A 12,698-nucleotide genomic window follows, 5' to 3' on the forward strand; every position below is an offset into this window, starting at 1 on the left:
GCACATCCCCAGCCTCAGCTGGCTCTGGGAGCTGTCAGCCTGATGCAGGAGATGCGTGAGACAGCAAACATCAGAGCTGACTGGGCTGAGGCAATTTCCCAGCATGTCAGTCCTCGAGAGAGAATAAAAAGGATCTCTCGGTGAAGAGCAGAGTTTGGTTTCCTAATGAAAAAAAAAAAAAAAAAAAAGAAATTAGGATGATTCAAGCATCTTTCATCTGCCACAGCTGGGGGAGGGTTTGTTGAAGCTGGATGCTGTCCAAGGTAGTAGGAGATGGAGGAGCGTGCTGGGATCTCTGTTTGACAGGAGTAGGGACACTCCTACCTGGGCAGAGCACAGGGGCTCACTGGGGGCTCCCAGGGGTGCTGCTCCATGCCTGGTTCAGGAAAAGAGAATCAGTACAGTGAGGCAGAACTCTTTCACACTCAGATAGGTCATTTCTCCCTTATGTTGCTCTTTGCTCAAAGCAAAGAGCAGGCTGCATAGGCTCAGCCTGGTGCATGCAAAAAAGGGACCTGTCCTTACCTTGCCTCACGTTCCTGTGTGAGAGGAGCCTGTGGAAGGCATTTCCAGCTTTGCAGGGAGGTGTTTGTAGCTTCTTGTTGCTGTTTTCCGTTTTATGGTAATCAGGAATGAGCCCAGACATCCCTCCCTGCTCCCACAGGTGCTCTGAGTGCATTGGACCCTGGGAGAAGCTGTGTGTGAAAGATGCTCCAAGGAGGAGCTCCCACTGTGTCAGGGCTGACAGAGCAGCTACAGGGACCATGGAAATAGCAGTTTTCTGTGAAAATACCTTTTCAACAGCAAGCTCTGAAGTGCATTTATTTTTAGTGATTGTCTCTTAAAACAAAATTCTGCTGGGAAATGATCCTGCTGGTTAAAGTCCTCCTTGAAAATATAAGCACCAAGAACCATCTGCTCTGTGTTTGGATTTGGGTGTTTTTCTTTCAGAGTGCTCTTTGCAAAAACTGAAGGTTTTTCCTAAGAACAGTATATAGAAAAGGAGGTGGTTTTGGTTTTCCTTCTGCTTTTTCCTTTGAGAAAAGGAGAAAAGTTATTTCCTAGGGAATTTGGGATAATGAGGGAGATGGGTGTGTGGTCGGTTTCTCAGGCTGCTCTGTCCACTAAACAGTGCAAGAAGAGGGCAGCCAGGCACAGCTGGGGTCCCAAACACCCCACAGAGCCCTGCCCTGCCCAGAAGCTTGGAGGGAAGCAGGATGTGGTGCTGGGAGCAGGGATCTCAGCCTGAGCATCCAGCAGGCACAGGAGCTCTCTCCTGAAGGAGCCTGCAAACCTTGGGCTGGGTGATGTGGTCAGAGGCTTTATTTAGTTCTGAGCCTGAGTGGGTTTTTAATGCATGAATTTTTAGTGTTCTAACTGAGTAGATCTTTGAACTGCTGTGGTTTCTGAGGGATGTTTCTCTTCCTCTCTGACTGCATGTGTCATAAATGCTCCCAAAAAAATCCCCCATGTCCTCTCTAGCTCTGATGATGTGGCCATGGACTTGCAGCAGGGTTTCCACCAAGCCCCTGTGGAACGTTTTGGATTCTATGGAAAATCAAGTTTATGGTGCCAAGGTTACATCAAAAGCCTCACGAGCTGGGGGAACATGAAGGACAGGCAGCAATGTTGGGGCTGTCCCAGGGACAGTGGGGACACCACTCTTGTCTTCAGCTGCCCCAAATGCTGTGGTTACACAGTGGGACTGGGAGAGCTGAGAGAGAGAACTGGGCTGGAGGGAAGGAGTGTCACACAGGGAGAGCTGTCTGTGGAATCTTCTGGAAGGTTGGTTTCTTCTCCCCAGTAGGGCGAAGGCAAGCCCTGAATTTCTGCTCTGTGCCTTACCTGGTTCCCACCTGGCTCTCTGGATTAAAACAGATTTCTTCTCAAACATCTCCCTCCAAGGGCTGACAAAGATATTAAGAGATTTTTTTCTCTTGTTAAAAATAATTCTTAATTAAATTAATTAATTAAAAATAATTCTTAATTTTGCAAAAATCTACCAAGCCAGGCAGAGAGCCCTGCCCAAGGGTGGCACCTGGGGTTCATTTGCTGGATGTCACCATCAGCAAATTTGCTGTGGCTGTCACCATTTGCCGGATGTCCAGCAGCTCTGCAGAGCCCATTGGTGGGATCTTACAGAGTGTCTGATGCTCAGGGTTTGGTGGGGACCATCAGGGACTCTTTGTGGCCGGACTCTGGGCACTGTGTTTGTGACTCTGGGAGGTTTTCTAGCAGTTGAGGCAGCTCTCCTTTGTCTTGGGCTGGGAGTTGATATCGTGTGCACACACAGCTTTGGGATGTCACATCAATGTTAACCACAGGGAAGAAGTGAGAGTGGAGGTGGGTGTGCATGGCAGTTTGTTTCTTTGGGTTTATGCCTTGATACTTTCTGCTTAGTTGCACCCTGACAAGCTCCAAGGGGCAAGGAGGGGTTTTAAAGCAGCTTTAAAAAAGAAATAAAATTACCTTCCATGAAATATTTAGGATAGCCTGACTGCTTTTTAAAGACTGTTCTAATTACTCCTGCAAGGCTTCCACTTCTCCTGCTCTCACTGCACATGGAGAGAGGCAGCAGGAGTGTTTGTCCTGGTTAGCACTGAGGGGCTGGCATGGTTTGTATTCACTGCAGGGAGGTGATCACTGCATTGACCTTGGAGATGGCGAGCTGGGAGTCAGAGGGCTGCTTTGTTCCTGTGGATGTTTGCTGGGACTTGCTGGGATGTTGATGAACTCAGGGCTTGAGAGGGAATGGAGGCAGTTTAGTGACACATTAGGGTATACTAGGAACAAGAATAATGTCCCTGCACCCCATGGCTCCCTCCTGGCTGTGTCCTGCCCCCCATGGCTGTGGGGAGCACGTGGCTTGCCTGTGGAGACAGGCTGCTCTAGGAAGTGCTCTCCCAGTGCTGTGAGGTGTAATCCAAAATTAGTATCCCATTCACTTGCTCTTAGCTCTGTTAGCTCTGCAAGGCTAATAGAGCTTAAAAAAAAAAAAAAAAAAGTCTCTTGTCACCAAAATCAGCAGCTCTGAGTCAGAACATGCAGAGGGAGCAGGCTTGCTGATTAAGGCAATGTTGATGTTGTGAGTGCTCACCTGGCCACAGCAGGGCCCTGGGACTTGCCTGAGAATCTCTCTCAGAGCCTGGGAGGGGTCCTTGGTTCCCATCTTGGTGCCTAAACCACCAAGTGAGGAGGATGAAGGCGTGAACATCAAAGCCAGCCAAGCCATGGAGCGTTCCCAGTGCCGTGCCATGTTCCACAATTAATCACTGCCACCCACACTCCACCTTCTCCCTTCCTTGAATCCTCCCTTGCCTGGCTCTGGAGCAGGGAATGGAAGCAGCTCCAGTTTTATGAATCAATCAAAGACAATGGCTGCTTTTGAGGGCTGCTGATTTAGAGAGCCCTTTGCAAGCATGTGTGCAGTGTGATTTCTTATCAGAGCACAGCTCTGGAGGAGCTTGCCAAGAGGAGCTGTTCCAGCTCCAGGCCACATCCTGGGGAGACGGCCTGAGTGGTCCTTTCATCTACAAATAAAACAAACAGGAACAAAGGAGGCAATAATATTGACTTTCATCATTGATATTTCCATTTATCTCATACAGTTACTAATAATTAGTATTTCTGTAGCTGGATGGGTATAGCTCATAATCTCACTGTTTCAGGGGAGCCTGTTAATGTCACTGCCAAACCCAGGCTTGCATAAAGCACTGGGCAAGTGCCAGTGCACTGCACTGGGGTGGAGGGATGGGAATGGAGCAGGGCTGGACCTGCAGGGGAGGTGAGAGCCTGTGGAGCAGGGAACAGTGGAAGGGACACAATGGGCAGGGCCTGAGTCAGCACTGCTGTGCCTGTGGTGGGGTGAGAGAGCTGTGTGAGCTGGGCCTTATGGGGCTGCCATCATCCAGCCCCTGCTGCATCTTCTGGCACAGCTGGAGCACAGCTGGGCTGTGCTGGGAGGGAAGGGCCAGACTGGCACTTGGTCTTGGTGGATGTACTTCAAGTGGAGGATGTGCTAAGCTGCAACCCCAGAGCCCTCCCCAGGGTGGGATGTGCCCCCAGACTGTATCAGCAACCCCCCCATGTCTCCCACCCTGGGATATGTGGGGAACCAGGGCAGATTCCTGCTGGATCTGTCCCACCTGCCCCAGGGCACCCGTGTGGTTCATGCACACACACTCCCCACAGCCCCTGCAGCCTTGTTTGTTTCCTGGTGCTTCATTAGTCATTCCCTGCTCTCCTTTAACCCAGTTGTGCTGCAGTCTGTGGGTGCCTTGTGCCTGTGTGTGCACAGAGCTGGCCTGGATCTCCTCTGGGATTCCAGAGGAGGTGGGACACTGAGGTTTCCATGCTGCTGCTGCTGCTCTCCCCTGTTACTGTGGAAGCTTTGACACACAACTGCTCTGCCAATCATCCTGGGTCAGTCTGGAGGCCCATTTCTTGCATCTGTGTTTTTAATTGTCCTGTTCAGTGTGCATCCTGACCACTCCTGTGAGGGATGGCTTCCAGCATTCCCAATTCCACAGGAGCTGCTGTCAGGGCAGCCGCAGGGACCTGCAGGCAGCGAATGCAAATGCAGGGCGGCGCTTTTATTAGGATTTAAATGAGTTTAAGACTGTTCAGAATTACAATGTGATTTGAGCCAGGAGGGGCTTATAAAACTGCTATGAGTTCATATATTACACAGTAAACATGCCCAAGCCCATGGCTGCTGCTCAGCACTGTTCTCACTGAGGTGGGGAGGGCAGTGGGCAGCTCAGCCCTGTTGCCCCAAGGTGTTCCCATGGGGAAGGGATCTTTGGGATGGGAGATGAGCTGCAGTCATGGAGCTGGCTGTGCAGGGAAGCTGGTCCCTGTTCATAAACCTGAGCCTGTGGTGCAGTACAGGTGTGTACAGTCTCTGGCTGAAAGGTAGGGGTGCAGGAGGGGCTTGTGGGTGTGTTTTGGGTCAGAATTATACTACTTTATCCATTCCTCCCTTTATAGCTCTCCTGTATGAAGTGGCAGGGATGCCTCAGTGCTGGTTGTGCTGAAGGATGCTGTGCAGTGAGTTGTGCCTTCCCTGGGCCAGACCCCACTCCAGGATCTGGGAGCAGTGAGCTTTCTCCGGGTGCTCCAGCCTGTGCCAGCCCCAGCTTGCACCTCCCTGGAGACCTGCTGGTTGTACAGGCAGTGCCCATGAAGGCTTTAATGGCCTTTAATATAATCACTGGCAGCTCTGTGCAGAGATGGGTGCTGTGAGAGCTGTACCTGCATGCCCAGGAGTCCTGGGCCTGTGACACCTGGGAGCCACCACAGTGATGGAATTCTCTTCTGCTTCCTCAGCCAGAGCAGGAATGAAAGGGAAGCTTGAGCTATTGGCTTGGGATGTTCGTGCTTCGCCTCGTTTCAGTGCTGTGCTTTTGATCTCTGAAGGATACAGCTGAATATTTGAATGAGAAATACGTGGTAGTGTTGAAATCCTAGACAAAATGCCTTTTGTGCCTCCCTGCATGTTTATTTGCGTAAGAAAGTGTTTTGCTGGAGAAACACAGGAAGGAGCTGGAGGGAGGGGAAGGCGGGGGGGGCAGTGAGAGCTTTGGGGAGCTCAGTGCAATTCCAGGACACTTAAGAGCCTCTCATTGTCGGTGGCAGACAGCGACATCGGAGGCAGCTCAGGCAATTGGCTGAGACAAATCGTTTCGTTTGATGTCTTTGTTGGTACCTCACTGGTTAAGCTCCCGTGTTATATATTTATTATTATTACACACAAAGCACATGAGAATCACAGATCTACATACATATGTACGTCTCGGGATGCACAGTTATCTCCCATGAATGACCTTGCAGGCAGCAAATAATGTCCCCAAATAATAACCACCCCTGCGTGGTGCTGCTGAGCAGCGGGGTGTTTGTTCTGGAGGTCCGGGGAGCCAGGCCCCTTTTGGGCTCTCACACCAGGGAATGGGGCTGCCGCTGTGTTTGCCACAGGAGGGAGCATTCCCCTCGTTCCCAACAAGAAAGGTTTCAGTGCCTTCAGGAGGCACCGGGGGAAGCGCCTTTGGCAGGCAGCACGCTGCTAAGGAAAGCTGCTTTCCCCAAGAGGGAGAATTGCTGCTGGTGCCTGCGGGAGAGGGGAAGGCGGAGGTGATGACAGGAGCAGCGCTGGCCGGGCAGGGTGTGGGGCGCCCTGGTGACCGGACCCGCTGCGGGCACTGGGGTGGCACTGGAGAGGCTCGGCTGCCCTGTTCCGTGGAGCCTGGCTCTGGCCAGCCCGCAGTGCTGCCCTCGGTGCGGATGGGAGGAGGGCTTGTGCTCAGGGCTACGCTGGCTGGGAGATGTGAGCTGCATCCAGCAGCCCAGATCAAAGGCGCCTCAGCCAGCAACATCCACCAGAAAGCCTTTAATGCCCAGCCCTGGAGCAGGGAGATTTGCTCAAGGGACTCATTTCCTTGCCTGAATGTAAAAAACTGTGTCAACTTGACATTCAGGAAATTTTATTTAATACCTTTTTATTCATTTAACAGTTTAGTTAATTGCAATGCTTTTTTTTTTTTTTTTTTTTTTTTTTTTTGTTATTTTTATATACTTCTTTTTAATTCATTCCAGCTCTGTCCTTCTATACACTTTGTTCTTTAAAGCCATTTATTGTCTGTGCTGGTTCTCTGGGTGCATGGGGAAGGAGGGGGTGCCCCAGCTGCACCCACATGCCAAAGCCATCAGTAGCTCTGGTGACACAAGCCTGTCTCAGCACATCAGGACAAGATTTCACAGTATTGTTTAGGCTGGAAAATACCTCTGAAGATCATTGAGTCCAACCACTAACCCACCACTGCCAAGCCCGCTGCTGAACCATGTCCCCAGAGACCTGCTTCTGTTTTGCTGAATTGTTTGTTTGGGGCAGAAAAGCAGAAAAAGGATAATGTCCTGGGGTTTCATTGTGCTGTTTTCTCTATTAATTAATTGCTGCTTTCCTTTTGTAAGAAAACTTTAGTTGGGAAGTTCCTTGACTTTTATGTTAGAGAGCTGGGTAAATCCTTGGAAATGTCCAGATGTAAAGTGAAACATCATTTTATTTCTCTGTTTTAGATTCGCCAGCACTTAGCAGAAAATGTTTTCTTCTGTTAAGCTAATTCTTACTGAATTGTCAAAAATGTGAAATGATAATAATTGCAATAATTACTCTAATGGTAATGGGCTTTCACAGCCTTGGCTTTTACCACAGCTAATTGTGCTTATCCATTCCTCCTCCTCCTCATTTAGACTTTTCCCCAGGCACTGTGGGTCCCTACACAGCACCCTATTTGTGACCTCCCTGCATCCAAACCTGCAGCACCCTGTGTGTATTGAACTCACCAAGTGTTGCTGGAGCTGCCTGTGCCTGGTGTTATCCAGGAAGATGAGCTGGAGTTTCAGCTGGATCTGCTTCCAGGAGGTGCCTGAGGACACGCCTTTGTGCTGGGGGCACCATGGCATCCATGCCTGCAGTCTCTGGCACCAGATCCTTCTTGTGCCCTTCCTGAGCGAGGCCCACTGTGCCTCTGTGCCCGTGGGGTGTCAGCCCAGTGCCCAGTGGATGAATCCAGAGCTGGCAGCAGTTTGCCCTCCCTGTGCATGAGCATAGCCAGGAGAGCACAGTGGGCAAAGATGTCAGGAGCTGTTGGAGCGTGTGCAGGGAGCTTATATAAAGGGATCCATTTCCACTGCCCTGCTTGTCTGCTGCAGTCAAAATACAGCGCCACAGCTACGGGGCTGCAGTGTCAGGGCTGACTGCAGCCACTAATGCATGGCTGCTGCATCTCCCTGACCACAGTGAGCTAATGCATGGCTGCTGTGCTGGGAGCTGTGTCAGGGATATCTCTGCTCAGGGACAGGGCTGTGCCCGTGGGCACACACGTACCAGAGTGCCCTTGAGGTGTCTGGCACCTGGTGTCTTCATCTCCATTATTTAGAGGCTGTGAAGAGCATCTCAATCTGCCTGTCGTTGTGGGGACACTGGGGATGACTGGCTGGCACTGGCAGGGGCCAGGAGATGGTGCCTTAGGCAGAGGGGACAGTGGATGCTCTTGTGCTCACACCCCCTTAGCCAGGGCAGGGTGACAGCTGTGCAGCTGAAGCTGTGCTGAGAGTCCTTGGAGATATGATGTGGGGAGATGAGCAGTGTGTAGGGATCTGTGCTTCCTTTCCTCTTTTCCAGACTACTTTCACACATTCCTTGGCAGGGCTTATCTCACCTGGACCCCTTCCTGTTGAGCTGGACCCCTCATCCTGGGGACACTTGGCTTTTTCCTGCCCCTGTGCTGGGCAGCAGAATGCTCTGTGTGGCTTGGAGGGAGCAGTGCATGTGCTCATGTGCCTGGGCTTGGCAGAGGCTCAAGGATGCTTTGGGCAAGCCTTTGCTATTGTGTTCTCCCCCTTGTCCCTTTAAAGTCCCTTGCATCTCCTCTGGAGTCTGTGTGCCTGTGGAGAGCAGTGTGTTTGTCCAGGAGGTGGCTCTGCCCTCCAGCAGCCCTGCTCCATGGTCAGGCCCTGTGAGGGATCATCCTCTGCTCAAGGCACCATGTCTTTGCTCTCCAACTGCAAACTTCTCCTCGCTGCACCTCACTGGTGCAGGAACAGGCAATATGATCCCTGAAACCTCAATGCACCGAGCAATTTTCATCAGCGGTTTTCACACCTTGCCTTTCTCTGCTCTCTTTTCCCCCTGATTTCTCCTCAGTTAGGAGGACATGGAAGCAGTTCTCCTGGGCTTTGCTGGGTAGCTCACCACCACTCCTCACCTCTCACTGGCACAGGCAGAGCAGTTGATGGGGCTGTGGGGATGCAGCAGAGCTGCAAAATTCTTCCCAGCACTGGCTGGACTGAGGCAGAGGCCACCAGCCATCACCCACCCCATCCCCCTGAAATGTCACTTGCTTTTAAATGCACTAGTAGTTTAAAATAAGAATAACCTGCTCTAGGGCTTCTTAAACCGTGGAATTAAATATGGTTCTAGTCTCTAGGCAGAGTCTGACTCTTCAATTCTAAATCTGCTCAGCCAAGCGAAATATTGCAGGGGGAAAGAAATCAATATTTCTCATGCCTGGCACAGAGAGGAAGCTGTCTGTGTGTGGCTGCAGGCGTGCAAGTGCAGATGTGCACCCAGAGAGGCTGGGGCTAGGAGGGTGGCAGAGCTGAGACCTGGGATGGAGAGAAGAGCACGGTGTGTGCAGTGCCAGGGCTGTGTGCTGCTCCAGGAGAGCTGTGGGGGTGAGTCCATCCTGCTCAGGTGTGTGGCACAGCTGGGCTTCCCTCCATGGGGTTCCCAGCACAGTCTTTTAGAGAAGGAAACACAGTTTTTCCCATTTCAAGAGGTGTAATTTAGTGGCCAGTGTGAGGCTGTGAGTTTATTGCAGAGCAGGTGTGCTCTGCATGTCCTGGTTTCTGGTTCCTGGTGTGTGGAGCTGAGCTGTGCAGGAGAGGGGAATAATCAGGGATTCTAGCAGAGTGAAGGACTTTCCCAAGGACCCACAAGCTCCATCATTTGGAGGATGGAAGTGGTTGAGATAGGGAATGGATGGGGTGCTGTTCACCCCAAGGGCTGATCTGGGTGCACTGCATGCAGCACTGTGTGGCCTATGGTGGTGTATCCTGGGCATGGCTGTCCTTGTCCATGGTGTTTCTCCTGCCCAGAGGACATGGGCTGTGTGGGGAATGGCCCCTGATGTCTGCTCTGGGAGCACTGCTGAGGATTCCCATCCTTCCCTGCAGAAGGGATCTTCAGCTGGGGCTGCAGTTCAGGGGCAGGTGAAGCTGTTCCTGCCAGGTCTGAGTTCTCCAGGTGCTTTCTGTCCAACCTCTCTCCCCTGGGTCACTGCTGTGCAGAGTTCTGGTGTTGTCCCTCTCTGCTCCTCCATGGAGTGTGGTGGGAGGAGGGAGCTGTGTTGGGATCAGGGCTGGAGGAGGATCTCCATCTGCAGTGGGATGGACAAATGTTACTGACCTGCTCTGGCACCTGACCAAGCCACAGACACTCACCCCTCCCAAAAAGCCTCTCTGATAGCTTAATTTCTTAATTTCTGTCTGTGATCTGGATGTCAGCTCTGGCTCTCCTCCAAGATCTGTCACTTCCAGCAGGCTGGTGCTCACTGCCACCTTGCTTTGGTCACTATTTTCAGCTCACCTGAATAACTGGCTGGGGAGTCTCTCATCTCCCTTCAGGCCACCTCTGCTGCCCCTGAGGGCAGTGGTGAGTATGGAAGGGGCTCAAAAAACTGAGGAGTGCCAGTTCAAGGCCCCAGCTCCAAGCCTTGTGCCCTGGCCAGACAGCGAGGGCTGGAGCTGAGCTGTGTGTTCTGAGCCCCCAGGCAGAGTCAAGCACAGTGCTGGGAGAGGTGAGGACCCATGGTGCTGGGCTCAGCATGGAGAGCATGGTCAGACGCCTGGGGGTGAGTGGGACCCCAAGGAGAGCTGCCCTCTGTGGGCTCTGGCACTGGCTGATGGGAATTCCCAGTGGTTCCAGCTCCAGTTAAAGCAGTGCCATGAACATGTGCAGCAGGAGCTTGCAAGGTTCTGTATCTCAATAAGCAGCACTCCAAGGCAGACCTGAAAATAAATATTTGAGGAAGGAATAGTACTCTGTCTTCTGTTGTCTCTCCTCCTTCCCTTTCGCTCTCTCCTCCTGTCTTTCATGTATGACTGAGCACAAGAGTTCATTGTTAAAGGGGGTTTGTTTTCTTGTGGGTTTTTTCCCTTTCTCTACTTCCCCAAGGAGGAAACTCTAGATGCTGCACAGTTAACAGCCCCATACAACAGCAAGGGCTGTCTTCATGCTGACTTTGTCCATGCCCAGGATGATGGGTGCTTGTTTTTTTTTGCTGTGCTTAGTTTGTTTGCCATGATAAAACACAAGTAGACGGCTCTTCCTTTTCCAGGGAGCAGATATGATGGGATCAAGCTGCCTGAAGTCTGTAAGTGTGGTTCAGCCCCACACAACATTCTTCATTCTTAGCAGATCAGCAGTGCCATGAGGGATACTGCTCCTGGTCCCTGTTCTTGGTGGGAAAGGTTAAAATTGGGCCAGAGAAGAGACAGTTGGGCTTGTGCTTTCCCGGAATAAAAAGAATCAGAGGCTGCTGAGCTGGGGGTGGATGTGAAGGTCAGGGCTTGTGGCACTCCATGTGAGACAGAAGATGAGCTACTGAGGCAGAGGTGGGAACATCAGCCTGCCACCAGAACAGGGGTGCCCATACCAACATGGTGTGCACCCTGTGTCAGTTGTATGGGGCTGTCAGGGAAAGCTGGGGAGCTGCGTGCAGAAGTTGGTCCTGGAAAAGCGAATGCAGAGTCAGCCCACAGGCTTTGCAATCTCCCACTGCATCTGAGGATCCGTGGGCTGGGAAAGGAGCATTGGCATCATCCAGAGCCCTCCTCTGAGCGTGAAGGAAAGTGTTAGGAGAATTCAACTGTAAAAGTAGAGGTGAAGAGTGGTTGTGAGAAGGGAATGGGGAAGGGAAAGGCTCCAAAGAGGAAATGGGACTGAAAAATGCAGAGGTGGTTTAAGGATATCTAAGACGTCACAGCCAAGGGAGATGGGCCGGGGGAGATGAAACTTTGAGAGAAGTCTTCTCAGACTGGCTGCAAATGTTTGCTAAGCTCCTGGGCTATATTTAGCAGGCTCCATGGCCTTTGGAGAGCTCTCCAGGCAGATGGAGAGGAGCGCTTTGCCAAAGGGTGGGAGCCGTGTCGAAGGGGGTGCCCAGCGTTCGGGGATGGACGGTTAATGTCAGCTTCGCCCTTTCTGCCGCGCGCTCGCTTTGCTGCCCGCTGGACAGGGCTGCCAGATGGCCAAATATTTGCTTAGAAATTAGCAATGGGAAACAGGCGAGGCAAAGCCCTACACTGGAGAAACCCAGGGCCTGGACTGGACTCTTCCTGCTGTGCGGGATGGTCTCTGCAGAGCAGGGCTGGGTGGATCCATTGTGGGGGCACAAGGAGATCTCAAAGCCAGTGAGCCTGGGCAGGGTGCTGTCATCTCCCCCTCCTCACTGGCACAGTCACGGGCCATTACTCAGGCATGTGCAGCCTCTGGCTGTGTTTGCTTTAAACCAATATGCAGAGAAAAACAGCTTTCCTCTCTAGGTAAAAAAAAATGCTGCTTGGTCTTGTATCTGTGCAGTATCTCACTGAATGGGATATGACTGGAATGAAATTTGCGGGCACTAATGCAATAGAAGTACTCGTAATTTGTGTGTGTGCCTGTGTGGGCACAGGCAGTGCACCTGATCTGGTGCTGAGCAGCATTCCATATGGGCCTGCCCTTCTGGAGCTCACCTGTGAAACACCTTCATGGCTCATTTGGGGTGTCTCTGCATCACACCTGAGCTGGGGCTCTCTGCCAGCAGGGAATTAAAGCCTGAGAAATGCCAAAAGATTTTGAGGTTGGGGGAGGTGGACATGGACCACAGGGATGTGCACAGCCTCTCACCAGTAGTGAGTGCTAATGCTGCCTGTTGCAAGGCCTCCCAAATCACAGGAATGTCCAGCTCCCTGCTCTCTGCATGCCTTCCCTCCAGAGGTATAAAATTATTTTAAAAACAAATAAATTTAAAAATAATGCCTTCCTTTTATTTGCTGCTTGGAGTTGGAGCTGGGTGTTTGCACGTTCCCCAGTGTTCCTGCACTGGCCTCTTTCTTCTTCTGTTGGTTTCTTATGAAAGCCAAGCTTCCTGTGTCTT

At 51.6% G+C, this 12,698-nt stretch overlaps 1 protein-coding gene across 4 annotated transcripts in view; it reads left to right on the forward strand.

Moving 5' to 3' along the window:
• The window catches only part of LINGO1 (leucine rich repeat and Ig domain containing 1), a 158,023-nt gene that overhangs the window by 100,858 nt on the left and 44,467 nt on the right, over positions 1 to 12,698 (forward strand). The window lies entirely within an intron of this gene.

This window comes from Melospiza melodia, chromosome 15 (genome assembly GCF_035770615.1).
Source record: "Melospiza melodia melodia isolate bMelMel2 chromosome 15, bMelMel2.pri, whole genome shotgun sequence".
NCBI classification, from domain to species: domain Eukaryota; kingdom Metazoa; phylum Chordata; class Aves; order Passeriformes; family Passerellidae; genus Melospiza; species Melospiza melodia.